Raw genomic sequence first — 16,097 nt, forward strand, 5'->3', positions numbered from 1 at the left:
GTATACGTTGATGATTTTGCCCACAGTAGCACCAGATGACGTTATATATGCGTATATATGTATATGGGATATGGAAAAAAGGTTACGGCATTATATACACATTACTACCTGATCAGCTAGTATACGATGATGATGCTGCCCACAGTGGCTGAAATGATATGATGGGATGCCCTCAGAGGCTTGATGATGTTATGTTCATGCAGACCTATGCATTACTTGACATTTATATACATACGCATGACATTAAAGATATTTCATGATTTTTATTTACAGAGCCATCCAGACTTACAAGTTGAGTCTTCTACTCCATATTTCTTCCATGTCCTAATTAGTGTTGACTTACTGTTATGTTTCAGTTCCACCTTATATACTCGGTACATTATTCGTACTGACGTCCTTTTGTTAGGGACGCTGCATTCATGCCTGAAGGTATAGATAATCAATTTAATGAGCCCTCATAGTAGACGAGATTGGCATTCAGTGAAGGATCGGTAAGACTCCACCTCATTCGGAGTGCAGCCGAGTCTATAAGTCATCATATCAAAGTTTTACTACCGACTTGTAGGTAAGTCGGTACCTTGTCGCATTTTATGTCAAATAATATTAGAGGCTTTGTAGACACAGGTTTATTATGTACAGTATGTCAAAGGCCTTAACAACCCATATGTATTCATGTTTTAAGAACAAAGGTTCATTGATATAATATTTGCCCACTTGCAATTGTACGTTATGAGTTGTGGCCATGTTGGCCCATGATAGTTATAATAGGAATAAATAAGTTACAGAGTGGTTCGCTCGGGCCAGTGCAGCACTGGGTGTCAGCCACGCCTCCCAAGGTTGGGGCGTGACAAAATGGTATTAGACCGGGTCGTGTCCTAGGGAGTCTACAAAGTCGTGCCTAGTTGAGTCTCACTTATGGGTGTGTTACACGCCACATTCATAATTGAGAGGTTATAGGGTATTTATTAAATTTTACCCTTCTTTGTTTCCAAATCGTGCCACAAAGCTGAGTCGTAATAAGTCTGTATGAAGCTTTCGCCAGATTTTGTATGCACCAGGGGTACATGTATCACAGTAAAACTTTAAGGCGTAATGTCAAAAGAAGGTTATGAAAGAAACAGAAGATACGATGAGAGATTGAAATGTAAGTAAGGTAAAGGTAAAGAAGATACGAGATACTCTAATACAAAAGGTTGTTAATAGTCAAAACTTTAGATATAGTTTGGGTTTTAAGTTTAATTTATAGAAGAGACCCTCATGAAAATTTTATAAATTCGTAAGAGTTAACATTCGAGGACGAATGTTTCTAAAGGGGGGAAGGATGTTACATCCCGTACCTTAGCATTAGGATGTGTCGTAGTAAATCCACATGAGTACGAAAGGGATTATATCTATTAGGAGGTTATAGAGGATTTAAGATATTGTTATTATAAGACCCCGTAAGTTTACAACCTCGACACCATTATATACATTGGATATGGTATTTTGAGTGGAACATGTTTTTGTAAAAATAAAATAATTTGAGAAATATGATTTTATGTTACTACTTTCGAATATGTTTTAAATTATACACACAATATGAGAAAAGTTTATGAGATTTTCTTTATTGTAAAGATATGAATTATTTTTTTTATTTTTTTTATTTCACAAGAAATGAAGGTTATCTTTTTTTTTTTTTTTTACTATTTTAAGAATTTAGCGTACAAAAATTTGTAATTTCATATGAGATTAGGAAAATTGGAAGTTGAGAAAATATGTGCATTTTTTACATGGATGCTTTAATGAAATAATACTGTATGTATTTATTTTATATGATACCACATGACCATTATAATAAGATGTATATAGTGTATTAAAAGTGAGTAATATTTTAAGTAAGTTGAGATAACTCTTCATTATGCGGGTATTTGGTAATTATCCAAACGTCGCAAGTTTTACCTTAAAATAATTTGTGACTCATGTATTATTCATACATGTGGCATTTAAGCTAGTAGAGATCTTTTCGGTTACAAAGCTATCTTAATCCTTTATTCAAGGTTTGTGCTTTCTAAGGTTTAAGCATAAGGTTACATTCAACTTAGAGATTACAGAATTATCCTATCCTAGTCCTAGAAAAGAATATTTGAGATAATAGTTTCATTTCTCTTTTATCAATAAAAAAAAATAATAACTTCTTGTCAAAGTAAACAGACCTCAGAAATTTACAAGATTGATACAGTATGCAGATACAAAACTTTTTCTGTTACAAGTCTTCATTATTGTGGTTCTTAATCCATTTTCCATTGTTTAAAGGTTGTTCCTGAGATTGTCAATTTTGGACATTTGGTATATTATACAAGAGCACTAAGATCCATATGTTATATCTTTTTAACTCTTCAATGAGTCCTAGTCTAGAAGCATTAGTTCTTGCACGGGAAATTTATGAAAGACGAGTCAGAAATGCAACTCCACTCGAAACCCTTTTATTTGCATTAAATGTTGCAAGTGAGCTCCATGAAGATAGTCCCAATATTCCCTCAAACAGCTTCAAATAAGTTTTTGAGGAGAGTTCTAAGAGACCAGTGGAAGCAAGATCTGCAGATACAGAGTAAACTTTAGCTAAAATCACAAGTCTGGTATGTCTGTAATATGCTTATATAGTTATATACATATAATGGTCTTTTGACATTCCGAGAAGTTTTATTAACGTACTTCTCATGCATTGCACTCATTTACATGTGCATTTACCCATGACTCAGACGACGCTATATATGCGTATATATGTATATGGAATATGGAAAAAGGTTACGGCGTTATGTACGCACCACCACCTGATCACGGCGTTATATACATACCACCACCTGATCAGCTGGTATACGTTGATGATTTTGCCCACAATGGCACCAGATGGCGTTATATACACGTATATATGTAAATATATGTATATGGGATATGGAAAAAAGGTTACGGCATTATATACGCACCACCACCTGATTAGCTGGTATACGATGATGATGTTGCCCACAATGGCTGAAATGATATGATGGGATGCCCTCATAGGCTTGATGATGTTATGTTCATACAGACCTATGCATTACATGATATTTATATGCATATGCTCTAAGGCCCCGTGAAGATTTCGGCCCAAAAACCCGAATCTCGCAAGCTCGCCGCGGTTCGAACCCTTTTGGACTGATCTATGCACAAAAAATTCAAGAAATAATGTTTTCCAGAAAACTGTGATTCTGCGGTTGGGAATGCGGTCGTATATCAGGTATGCGCACCGCATAGTCACTGCAAAGTGAGTCAGTGTGTTGGTAAATTTTGAGGTCAACTATACGGTCAATTATGCGATCGCATAACCGATTTGTGGATCGCATGGTCGTCGCATAATTCCCTTGGGATTTTTTAAGGGGCAGTTCTGCGGTGCATTATGCGACCGTAGAATAGGTATGCAGACTTCATCTCTACCGCATACCCAGATAGTGTGTTCAGGTTTTGGGGAGCAGTTTTGCGGTCCATTATGCGTGCCACATGTCAACTTTGCGATCGTAAATGCGATCGTAGATCTGACTCAGGGCTCCTATATTCTAATTTTTAAAACCCGACCTTATTCCATTAAAACACCCTTCTCTATGTCATTTTTACTAAAAATAGAGTGAGAAGAGGAGTTCTAGAGAGAGAAGGGGCTTCATCTAATCCCCACCCAACTCTTACCCCAAAATCTTGAAGATTGTCAAGAAAGTTGCTAGGTCTTCACCCTAAAGAGGTAAGAACTTGTTCCATAATCTGTAATTTTGGGATTCTATTTAAAAATAGGTGATTAACAATTGAGTTCTTGGGTAAGAGAGCTAATAGTCTTGCATGCATAAGGGATAATGGGGTATGGGGAAGATGAGAACTAAAAGGATAACAATTGGAGTATAACATTGAAGAAATCACTTACACAAGGGACCTAAGATCATAATGCACCTTTTTGTGTTTGATAATATGCTCAAATGAGCTAGAATCTTACTCTCGTCTCTAATTATTGGTTCAATTATAATTCTTATACAATAGATTGAAGTTCTAAGAGTCTCGAAATTTTATAAGAATTAGGGGAAAACTTTATTGAGGTATGTATGACTAAAAACCCCTCCTCTTAGAAATTGAGCTTCCATGGTGCCTGTGTAAGTGTTGTAAGTTCGAAACGTGACTGATGCAATGCTTGTTATGTTAAGTGAATTGATGTTGTGAAAATGTATGTGGTAAGTACTTCTTTATGTGTTTAAAGTGCTATTCTTGTAAATGGAAGATGTGTGGAGAACATGATTTATGTGCTAAATGCCTAACTGTCATGCCAAGGTTACTTTGGAACTAACATGCCAAACTTGATGAATTTCCTTCTATGCTTATTACTTAAATTGCTTTTGTATATGCCTATGACTTTAAGTGGCAAAGTAAATGTTGCAAATGAAAACAATGTGAAACGTGAGTTATGAAATGTGGAAATTGTGGCCCTAAGCTCCAGTAAACTAATATATGTGTAGCCAAAGATTGGTATGAGATGAATAACGGAAAGTGGTAACGTCTTGGGGAGATAGCCTAGCCGATCGGGCCGTGATCGGACGCCATGATATATATATATATATACACACACACATATGGTGGTAATGTATTGATGATTGAAACTGGAAAGTGTGAATGAAATAATGGTAACGTCTTGGGGAGAAGGCTTAGCTGATCGGGCCGTGATCAGACTCCGCTCATAGAAGCGGTGGTAATATGGATAATGATGCAATAGTGCGGGATGCTCCAATCTAAAATTGCAAGAACTATGTAAAAATCATGTGAACCTCCTTATATTGTTGGCATGATGCTTATTTGAAACTTTGTTGACTTTACTATTTCCTCTTTACTCTTGAATGATTATTCTTTCTAATAGGATGGTATTTAGTTATACATACTAGTACTATTCCATGGTACTAACGTCCCTTTTGCCGGGGGCGCTACATTTTAAATGAATGTAGGTGTCTCCATAGCGGATAGTGCCGATCGTGAGTATCAGAGCATCCTTTTCTCAAAATCTTGGTGAGCCCCTTCCTCCTTCAAAGGGTTGTGTTGTACACCTTTTGTTATAGACATCCATTTTGAGGTATAGTCGGGGCCTTGTTGCCGCATTGTTATCACTGTCTTTTGTATCCTTAGAGGCTCCGTAAACGTTTGTGTGGGTTATGTACGGGTATTGGACAGGTCAATGAACCATGTTGAAACCTTGTACTCTTGCTTTCTTTTAAACTATAACTGTATGGAATCTTGGACACTTAACTACGATTTAATGTTGTGATATAAAATGAACTAAAATGTTGAATGTACTATCTTTCCTTGTCTAAATAAATTAAAGCATGGTTTCCTTATTCATATTGAGTTGGATGGGTAGTGTTTGATAAGACTTGCTCAGTTGGGTTCACTCGATTGAGCGCCGGTCGCGCCTCCTGAGGTTGGGCCTTGACATATGCATGGCATTAATATTCATGATTTTGATTTACAGAGCCATCCAGACTTACAGGTTGAGTCTTTTACTCTATGTTTCTTCCATGTCCTAATTAGTGTTGACTTATTGTTATGTTTCAGTTCCGCGCTACATACTCGGTACATTATTCGTACTGACGTCCTTTTGTTGGGGACGCTGCATTCATGCCTGCAGGTATAGACAATCAATTTGACGAGCCCTCATAGTAGATGAGATTGACATTTAACGAAGGATCGGTAAGACTCCACCTTATTCGGAGTGCAGCCGAGTGTATAAGTCATCGTGTCAAAGTTTTACTACCGAGTTGTAGGTAGGCCGGTACCCTGTCACTTTTTATGTCAAATAATCTTAGAGGCTTTGTAGACACAGGTTTATTATGTACAGTATATCAGAGGCCTTGACAACCCATATGTATTCATGTTTTAAGAACGAAGGTTCATTGATATAACATTTGCCCACTTACAAATGTACGTTACGAGTTGTAACCATGTTGGCCCATGATAGTTACAAAAGGAATGAATAAGTTACAGAGTGGTTTGCTCGGGCCAGTGCAGCACCGGGTGCCAGCCACGCCTTCCAAGGTTGGGGCGTGACACAAAATCACTATCCGAACCTAACAGGATCATCAAAAATCCGATCCGAGGTAAAATACACAAAAGCCAAATTTGGTAAACTCTTCCAACTTAAAGCTCTCTAGTTAAGAATCATTCTTCCAAATCAATCTTGAATTACCTGAAAATCAAAACCGACGATTCAACAAGTCATAATACATCATATGAAGCTACTCCAGACTTTAAACAGCTGAACGCAATGTAAGTGCTCAAAACGACTGGTTGGGTCATTACAACATCATAAAATAATGTAAGAGAAACCAATTATGATAGATAAAGCCATGATCTTTATAAAATTCTTCAATAGTCAACACAAGTCAACCCCGAGCCTGCTTGGTCGAAACTCGGGTGCAAGGGTAGAGCCCGACTACACCTAAAAATCCACAAGTCCATATATGTATTTTGTTTTCAAATCCGAGTCCAATTAGACTCTCAAATTCAAAAATTTTATTTATAAAAACATAGACAAAATTTCCCAAAAATCTTCTTTGATTCTCATAATTTGATGTTAAATCTCATATATAATCAGATAAAATAATTGAAAATTGATCAAAATAACTTACCCAATGATTGTAGGTGAAAATCCCCACTCCAAATCGCCTCCTACCAAGTCTAGGGTTCTAAAATGAGAGAAATGACATGAAATCTCATCTTTCCGGCTCTTTTGTTATGTTGCAGATGTCCCAATTGGGTTAATAGGTTCGTAATTGAAAACCCTCTCAATTGCGAAGAAAGACACTCAATTGCGGCCCTAACAACCTAATTGGCAATGCAATTGGAATATCGCAAATGCGAACCTACCCAAACTAGCCTACTCTTCGCAATTGCGATACCTGAGGCCCCTCTGCTATGATTGCAATTGCAACATCTGAGACACCAGCACAGCAACAACCTGGAATTGAGACAAAACCATTCTATAACACGTCTGAAACACACCCAAGCCCTCGGAGCTCCAATCCAAACATCCATACAAGTCTAAAAATATTATATGAACTCGCTCAATTGATCAAAATACCAAAATAATAACTAGAACCACGAATCAGACATCAAAATGCATGAATTTCAAAAGAAAACTCAAGAACCTCTAGGATTGAACCAAGCGTCTGAATCCTATCAAACCAACTCCGAATTACGTCAAATTTTGCAGACAAGTTTAAAAGAGCAAAACAAACATATTCCAAGTCCCAAAATTAAATTCTGAACCCGATAGCCCTAAAGTTAACCTACGGTCAAACTTAGGGAAACTTCTAAACCTCAAATTGCCAACGTTTGGAAAAACACGTCAATTCAACCTAGGGACCTCCGAATTCAATTTCGAGCATACACCCAGGTCCAAAATCACAATACATACCTATCAGATCCATTAAAACAACGTTCCATGATCATTTTCACAAAAGTCAAACCTCAGTCAACACTTCCAACTTAGGCTTCTAAACCAAGAACCAAAGAATCCAAATCAACCCAAAACCTTACTTGAACGAAACTAACCAACCCCGCAAGTTATAAGCTATAAATACACATATGTGAAGCATCAAGAGGAAAAACGGAACTCAAAGACACAAAATGACCAATCGGGTCATTATAATATAGAACATGTATATGTATAATTTTGTATGTTCACTGTGCAACTAGGAATTTAAAATAAATTATTTAAAAACTAATTAAAAATTAAGTTGTAAATCAGTTTTAATGAACTTTTTCATATTGTAGTATTTTTTTGTTTCGTACAAAAAGGGATCAATCTTTTTGAAACTAGATGACCGAACTGTTGTAACAACAATTGTCCAATCGATCCCATGAATTTCTTTCCGAAATTCTTTTGAATAGTTAGTCGCTACTTTGATACCATCGACGAAAGATTGTAGTCTTTTACCAAGGAAATACTTTTATAAAAAGGAGAAGAAACATAGCTTCTCCAACTTTAAATAATTGTATGAGAAAAAAGAAAAAGAGAAACTAAAGTTTTTTCCGTTCCTTTAAAATAAAATAAAAAATAGGAGCTTGGTGTTCCCATGGTCGTATCAGTGGCGGCTGAATAATTGAAAGGAGGGGATACTAAGGGTTTCTTCTCAGTGCTTTAGAATTTGATAATTTAGTTATTAAAAGAAAGGAGCAGAGGCTTAAATCTTGTTGGAGCCATTGCCATAGACAAAGAATATATAGACAAAAGAAGCAAATGGCTTCTCTCCTTTAATGGAAGAACAAAGAAGAGCCTGCTACTCCATGGTAGTGATGGCGACGAATTCATAAGAGAGAAGAAGAGACTAAAGGTTTTTTTCTTCCTTCTGAAATTCTTTTATAAAAAATATAATATTGGAGCTTTGTGCTCCAAGGGCTAAGAAGAAAAAGAACTAAGTTTCTCTCTTCCAAAGACAAAATATTTTTTATATTGATAATTTTAAAAAAAAAGAAAAAAAAGAAAAAAAAACTGGGGGTTTAAAAGGTTTGGCTGCAACTTATTTTTTATATTAAATGGCACACATAAAGGGATTAATAGCCCGTTTGGTCAAGCTGCAAAAATCAGCTTATTTTGAGAAGTGCTTTTTTCAAAAGTGCTTTTCTCAATAGTACTTTTGGTGAGAAGCAGTTTGTGTTTGGCTAATTAGTTTGAAAAGTACTTCTGAGCAGCAATTAGTGTTTGGCCAAACTTTAAAAACTGCTTCTAAGTGTATTTTTCTCAAAAGTGCTTTTCAAAAAAGTGCTTTTGGAGATAAGCTACTTTTTCATGCTTCTCCAAAACTGCTTCCGCTTCTCCTCAAAGCATTTTTTTTTCCTTCCAAAAGCTTGGCCAAACACCTCAATTTTTGGCCAAAAGTGCCTTTGGCCAAAAAGAAGCTTGGCCAAACAGGCTATAAGTGTTGGGCCTTAGAAGCTGCTGGCTTCTTTACTTAAAAGTGGACAGATTTCTATATTTAGGTTAAAGACCTGCTTAGATTTATTTATAAAAAAATAAGGCATTTGCATCTATACCCGCTTTTTGTATCACGTTTTAACTTGTGCCCACTTTACAAAAAAAATTACAAGTGTACCTGCTTTTTCACATAACTTCAGCATACAGGGCTGAAGTGGCAAAGACAATCACGCAAAACTTCAGCATTCTAGTAGCCGGGCCTGAAGTTTTTGTTTTGTAACTAGCGAACTTCAGCTCTAGAGCTGAAGTTTTTGTTGTGTAACTGGCGAACTTCAGCTCTAGAGCTGAAGTTTTTGTTTTTGTAACTGGCGATTTTGTAACTAGCGAACTTCAGCTCTTGAGTTGAAGTTTTTGTTTTGTAATTGGCGAACTTCAGCTCTAGAGCTAAATTTTTTGTTTTGGAACTATCGAAATTGAGCTCTAGAGCTGAAGTTTATATCGAAGGAAGTTTTTATTTTTTATCTTGGGACAATCCTGAACATCTCAATCTTTTAATTTGATTAAAAAAAATAAGCTACTTAATTTAACTCACCGGTGTGAGCACGTGATTTTTGCCCTATATGAGAATTACTCCCAAAAATCCAAAATAAAATAATTTTCCTTTGTGTGTGATTTTTGAATTTTCGTGACATTTTTGGATAATTATTTGTATTTTTGTCTGTGCATGTTTATTTATTTAAATTAATAAAATATAAAAAATATGCCTCGTTTGCATTTAATATTTAATTAAATTTGTTTAACAAAATGAAAAAATCATAAAAATAATGTACGTTGCATTTTTAGCATTTAACGTCCAAATTGTGTGATTTTATCGTTAATTGCTATTTAAATGTGCGATAATTGTTATTAGGAGTTAATTAGTATTTTGGAATAATTTTGGGTTTTTATAATTTAATCTTAGCATTTTTAGCTTTATTATTTAGGAAATTGAATAAATAGAAAAGTACAAAAATAGAAGAAATCGGATTGGGCCTTTTCTTCAAATTTAAACCAAATACCCAGCCTTCCCCTATGACCCGGTCCATTTCAAACCGGGTCAACCCAGTCCATAACCCCAAAGACCCAACCCCTTTCTTCATTTTTCATTTTTCATTTTCCTAACCCTAAACCTAACAAACCACCCGCCCCCCTCTCTTCATCCTCTCCAAACCTCAAACAACCCCTCCCATGGATGCTTCCCCACGACCTCCCCCTCCTATTTTCCCCACAACACAGCCACCCTCGTCGTCGACACACACGCGCACACACACAACCATGGTCGTCGACACAAGCAGCCACCTACTGCTTCGTCTTCGCCTCATCGCCATGGCTGCCACTGCTTGATCAACGATCATGGCTGCCACTGCTTCGAGCTGCAGCCACATCGCCTCAAACAGCCCCAGCACCACCCCTTCATCGAGCTTAGTCTTCGTCGTCGAGCTCCATCGAGCTTCGTCTTCGTCGTCGAGCTCGAGCTCCCATGGCTGCCTTCTTCGTCGACCAGTGGCGACCACCAACAACCCACATCTTTCACAGTTGTCCTTCACCTCCAACCATGAACGACCACAGCTCGATCGTCATGTCCAAACGAGCATCGCCGCCTCCATCGCCCACCACCAGTTGGGCAGCGTTGCTGTTGCTGCTTCGTTTTTCTTCTTGTCAAACAAACGAACCAGCCCCCACTGCTTCATCTCCCCATCGTCAACCTCCAAATGACCAACCAGTGACCCCCATTGTTCTATTTCTAACTCCAGTCAACTAGCGCGTCAAGGTTCCGTTCGAATCCGAGCTTCAAACTAGTAGGTTTCCATTCTCTTGTCTCTTAGTTTTCGTTCAGCGAATTCATTTTCCGTTCCTTTTCTTCTTGTGTTTGTGTTCCAATGGTTTGGTTGGAATTCGAACCTAGACCTTTGTTTGTATTAGAGATAATTTATGTTCATTTTTGTTTAAAGTTTGTTAGTTGTTCGTCAAGTGATTTAATGTCGAGTGTTCATTTTAGTTTGAATCATTTCATCCTTGTTATGATGTTGTTAGATTTAATTTGAAGTTCAATTGATTATTGAAGTTTAGTGATTTGAATCTACTTGTTTGTTATTGTTGTTGAATTTGAAAGTAGGTTTGTTGTTAAAAGAAAAAAGAAAATAAAAATATTGTTCAGTCAAAATAATTCCAGTTGTTTCTTTGCTGTTCATCATTTAGTTTGAATTTGTTGTTTGAATTTGATTAGGAATTGGGTATAGCTGTAGTATTTTGGTTAGAATTGATTAGGCGAATTGTTTATAGTTGATAGGGGTAGAATGGTAAATTGCTGTATTTTCAGGGGTAAAATGGTAATTTCAGTAAGTTCGGAGGGGTATTTTGGGAATTGAAAATCTGAACATTTATTTATTTTTGAGTGCTCTGTCCACTAAATATTAAAGAATATTTAAATAATATTAAAATAATACGTAGTGGGGGACAAGACATAATGGAGTGGGAATAATGTATTTCTTTAATATAATGGGGGACAAAACATGTAGGCATGGGGAACAAGGGAATTAAATAAGAAAAAATATTAAGTAGTGGGGGCAAGGCATGCAATTATGGGTATATTTTGGGTTAGTGGTTCAAGACAAGAGTCTTGGTTATAAATAGAGTCATTTTTACACATTGTGGGAGGATAAAAAAAAGAGGATGATAGGGAGATAGAGGAGAAAGTTGAGAGAGTTGACTGAATTTTGAGAAATCAGAATTTGAGAGCAAAAAGAGAAAAAATAAGCTGAACTTTTACTTGAATAATTTCAGGCTGCTTTTCCTTGAGTGTTATTCAAAAATCAGTAAACTACTGCGTCTTGTATCCGTCTCTCTTCTGCTTTGACTGCGATCGCATTCTGGTACTGCTGGTTTTCAATCTATTACTGGGTTATTCTACTGGTCGTTATTGGTTTTGCTGTGTTGCTGAACCTGTTGTTGTTGTGTATTTACACTACTGCTGCTTCTACTGATCTTCATCTTCTTTCCTTGCTTTCCTAATACCAGGTACACAAACTGATACACTGGTTCATCTTGTAAGCTACTCGAAGCATGAATGCAAAAAATGGGAAAGATTTGAAGCTATAGTTTAATGTAGTCTTTTCTTTCTTTTACTATCTGTACTTAGAACATTCTATGCGCTGCCCATGTAAACTCTAGTTATATATTGAATCTCGGTTGTATATATGTTAGCTAGTTGCCTTCACTAGAATCAGGTAGTTGTTGGTTATGTATAACATGGGCACTATCCTATAGCAGTTTAAGTTGTAAACTTCTTCCCCGTAGGTTTTTAGTTTAAAAGGACTAATAGTGTAGTTGTAACATTCTGCTAGTTTCAATTTGTTCGATTAAACAGCATGTTCCAAATACACATCAGGCCTTAGGTTGATTACTCAATAGTTCAAACTATTTTAGTTAACAACTTGCTCATCTAAATTCGTTAAAAAACGGGTTTCATTAGGTATCACTTTCATTTCGGATTCTTAAAGTTTGAACATATGTAGAATCATTTAGCTAAGCCCAACATCTGAATAAGGATGGCACAGGTCCAGTTTTACCCCTTATACATCGGACATGGGCCCATAATTGTTAACTGGCTGCTCTTATTGTATCGTTTTCAGATTTAACGACCCACTTTCGAAATTCAACTATAATAGCTCGTGAGCATGTAAATAAGTTAGAACTCTTTTTCTTTCATTATAGAGACGAACAAAATAGAAAACATAGTCACTATAGGTCAATCCTTTTTGATAATGAGACGAGCCTCGCCAAATAAAAATGCAAATTGTGGGGCCCTCAATAATTGGTCATAATAAATACTTAGAATTTGGGATGGGCCGTTTAGCGAACTTCACTTCCTTCCTCAAAGATAATAACGCGTTAGACTCTTTAGGCGCGATTTTAATTAATTTACATTCTTAAATTTCGGTGCGCATTTATGTGACCCAAATCCAAATATCAACGGTGTCAGAATGTATCAACAACCACGGGTGCATTGATTGCGACGTGATTCGAAGATCCATTTCCACGACGTTGCAATTCTATAAAAATAATAATAAAGCGGTTTTTAAACTTAATAAAAGCACACAGGTCATAACATGTAAAAAAATCAGATATTTAGCCATTACAACAATTTAAGCGACCGTGCTAGAACCACGAGATTCGGGGGTGCCTAACACCTTCCCTCGGGTCAACAGAATTCCTTACTTAGAATTTCTGGTTCGCAGACTTTCATTTGGAAAGTCGAATATTTTCCTCGAATTGGGATTCAAGATAAACCGGTGACTTAGGACACCAAAAGCCAAACCTTTCCCAAGTGGCGACTCTGAATTAAATAAATAATCTCATTTCGAATATTGTCACTTAAATTGGAAAAACTCTCTCACGCATTTATCCTTCGGGGTAGGCGCGCAAAAAGGAGGTGTGACAACTCTGGCAACTCTGCTGGGGAATCAAAACCCAGAACTTCGGTTCAATGTTCAAGAATTCTAGCTTAGAATAACTGTTATAGTTGGTTTGTTTTATCTGATTTTTACATGTTGAGCCTAATGTGCTAAATGCCGCTTTTACCGCTTTGATATTGTTTGGACTGTATATAAATTGCTACGAAACCCTCCTCTCTCTGAGTCTTCTAAATCATCTGGGAAGTGTGCACTTCGTGTGACTTCTTTTCTGTTAGAGTCTTATCCCAATTGTAGAACGAGGTTCGGACAAGTTGCAAAGCCGGTGAAGCTTCTGTATTCCCGGTACGCTGCCCCCCCCCCTCGGCTCGAGCTGTCCGCTCGGGTAAGCCAGGTCTAGAACAATAAACCCAGGTTTTTAAACCTAATATAACAAGCCTCATGCCGGATCCCTAGTAGGAACGTTTGTTTGCATCATGTGCATTTGACCTTGGAGACTCAACACAGGGGTTGGGTCTGTCTAGGACAGGTGTACCCAAATGGAAAAGATCATCCTGTTGCATCTTACGTGCTACTTGCGCATCTATTTATTTCGGCTTGCATGTTGACCGGCTTCTAGAACAGAGGAAGAAAATCAAAAAATCAAAAATAAATAATAATAATAATAATAATAATAATATAGGAGTGAGAGGTAGGTATTTAGAAAATTCTGAAACTCTGCCGAAATTCCGAAAAAAAAAGTCATCTCCAAATGAGCCAAAGTTTTCAATTGCCATGTTCTGTCAAAACTGGCGGACTAGAAAAGTCATCTCCAAATATTTTCCTTTACTTCCTCTCTAGAAAAGTCTTTTTTCTTAAACCCCAATTTTCAAAAAATCAAAAAAAATTTCATTAGTTTCTTCTTTAGAATTTTTTTTTCTTCCTTAGAAAATTCAAATAAAAAAAAAGATTTTTTTTAAAAAAAAAGTAGTGTCCTTCTTTCTAAAGTTTTTTCTTTCATACAAAAAAAGAAAAATCAATAAAAATCAAAATCTATAATACGGGTTTCCTTCATTCTGAAGTATTTTTCCAAAAAATTCAAAAAATATCAGAAACAAAAATCCAAAAAATTGCTCTTTAGCTGTCTTTATTTTGTAAATATCCATAAAAACTTTGAAAATATGAGTCCAAAAATATTTTCGCTTTTCTTTAGAAGTGCTTTTGTAAATAAATAAAAAATTCAAAAATCCAAAATATTTTCTTAAAAGTGCTTCTTTCAAAAATTAAGAGGCGACAGCCAAAATCCAAAGAAAACATTTTCTTTCTTATTTAGAAAAAGAGAGAACAAATGAAAATTCAAACAAAAATATTTTCTTTTTTACTTCTAAAATTCTCAATGTTCCAATCAAAAGAAAAGGAATTTTTAGAAGTCTTTCTTTCAAAAAATAAAAATAGAGTCAAATTCAAAAATCCAAAAAATATCCTTTTCTTCTTTTAAAGCATTTTTTTAGAAAAATGCAAAAAAGAAACAAAAATCCAAAAAAAAATATTTATTCTTTTAAAGCATTTTTTGTTAAAAAAAATTCCAAAAAAGAAAAAAAAAGAGTTAGTTTACTTACTCCATTCACGACCTACCGAACTACGCAAGATTTGATTCATGCGGAGTCATGATACGTAGGCAATCCCCATCGGATTCGATCATAGCCATAAATAAATTGAGTGAAAAATAATTAAAAAAAAAAATTAGTGAAAAAGAAAGAAAAAGTGAAAAAGAGAGAGCGACAAAAAATAAAAGAGTGACATAAACAAAAAGAAAAGAGAGTGCAAAAATAAAAGAGCGGCAAAAACAAAATGAGGAAATCAAGAGTGATTAAAGAAAAACAAAAATGAAGAAAAGAGGTGCAGATTAAAAAAAAGAGGGGTTTGTTAAGGCCGGGATGAAACATGCAACCGTTCAAACACACGGTAGAAACGTTTAACTGTTAGGTGCATTGCATCCTAACGTGCGATTTCCTATATGTTGAATGTTTCAAAACTAACAAGGTTGTTGGTGTGAGCAAATTAGCCAGGTTCTGTTCAGGTGGTTGGTTTTGTTGGTATGCGGTGATGAACATGCAACCTTGCACGCGGCCACAACATTATACACAAAACTGAGCTCCACCTCCAAGAAATGCCCATCCTTACCAAGCTCCGTATAATCCCCAATCAAATGTTCCCCAGTACAATCCTCACTCAAGAGAGTCTTTCAAAAGGAATCAGTTCACCCCTATTGGTGAATCATACTCAGGCTTGTTCCAAAAGCTAGTCAGGCGAAGTCTGCTGCAGCCAGTGGCCCTAAATCGGCCAAACACCGAGTCCCCCCCGCATCGAGCTGATACTAGATGAGAATACCACTCTGGAGCAGTGGGACACGGTACATAGAACTGTTGGTCATTGGACCCTCAAAATGGCAGTTGAAGACTTGATTGAAGCTGAAAGAATCGTTCTCCGGGACGAAAAGGTTCCTAATATGATGAACATTCCCCTGCCTACTCTCACAAACGGGCCAATAGACGGAATGATCTGTGAAGCTGAGGAATTTGATCCGGCACTGAAGGCTATTGCAGCCATTGCCAAGACAGAAGAAAAGCCAAAAATTGATTGCCAAGCCTGAAAGTTCCCCATTAGACGGGAGTCTCGGTAGCCAGTCTTGCTATCCTTTCTGCATCTAGATT

This window comes from Nicotiana tabacum, chromosome 22, assembly GCF_000715075.1.
Source record: "Nicotiana tabacum cultivar K326 chromosome 22, ASM71507v2, whole genome shotgun sequence".
NCBI classification, from domain to species: Eukaryota; Viridiplantae; Streptophyta; class Magnoliopsida; order Solanales; family Solanaceae; genus Nicotiana; species Nicotiana tabacum.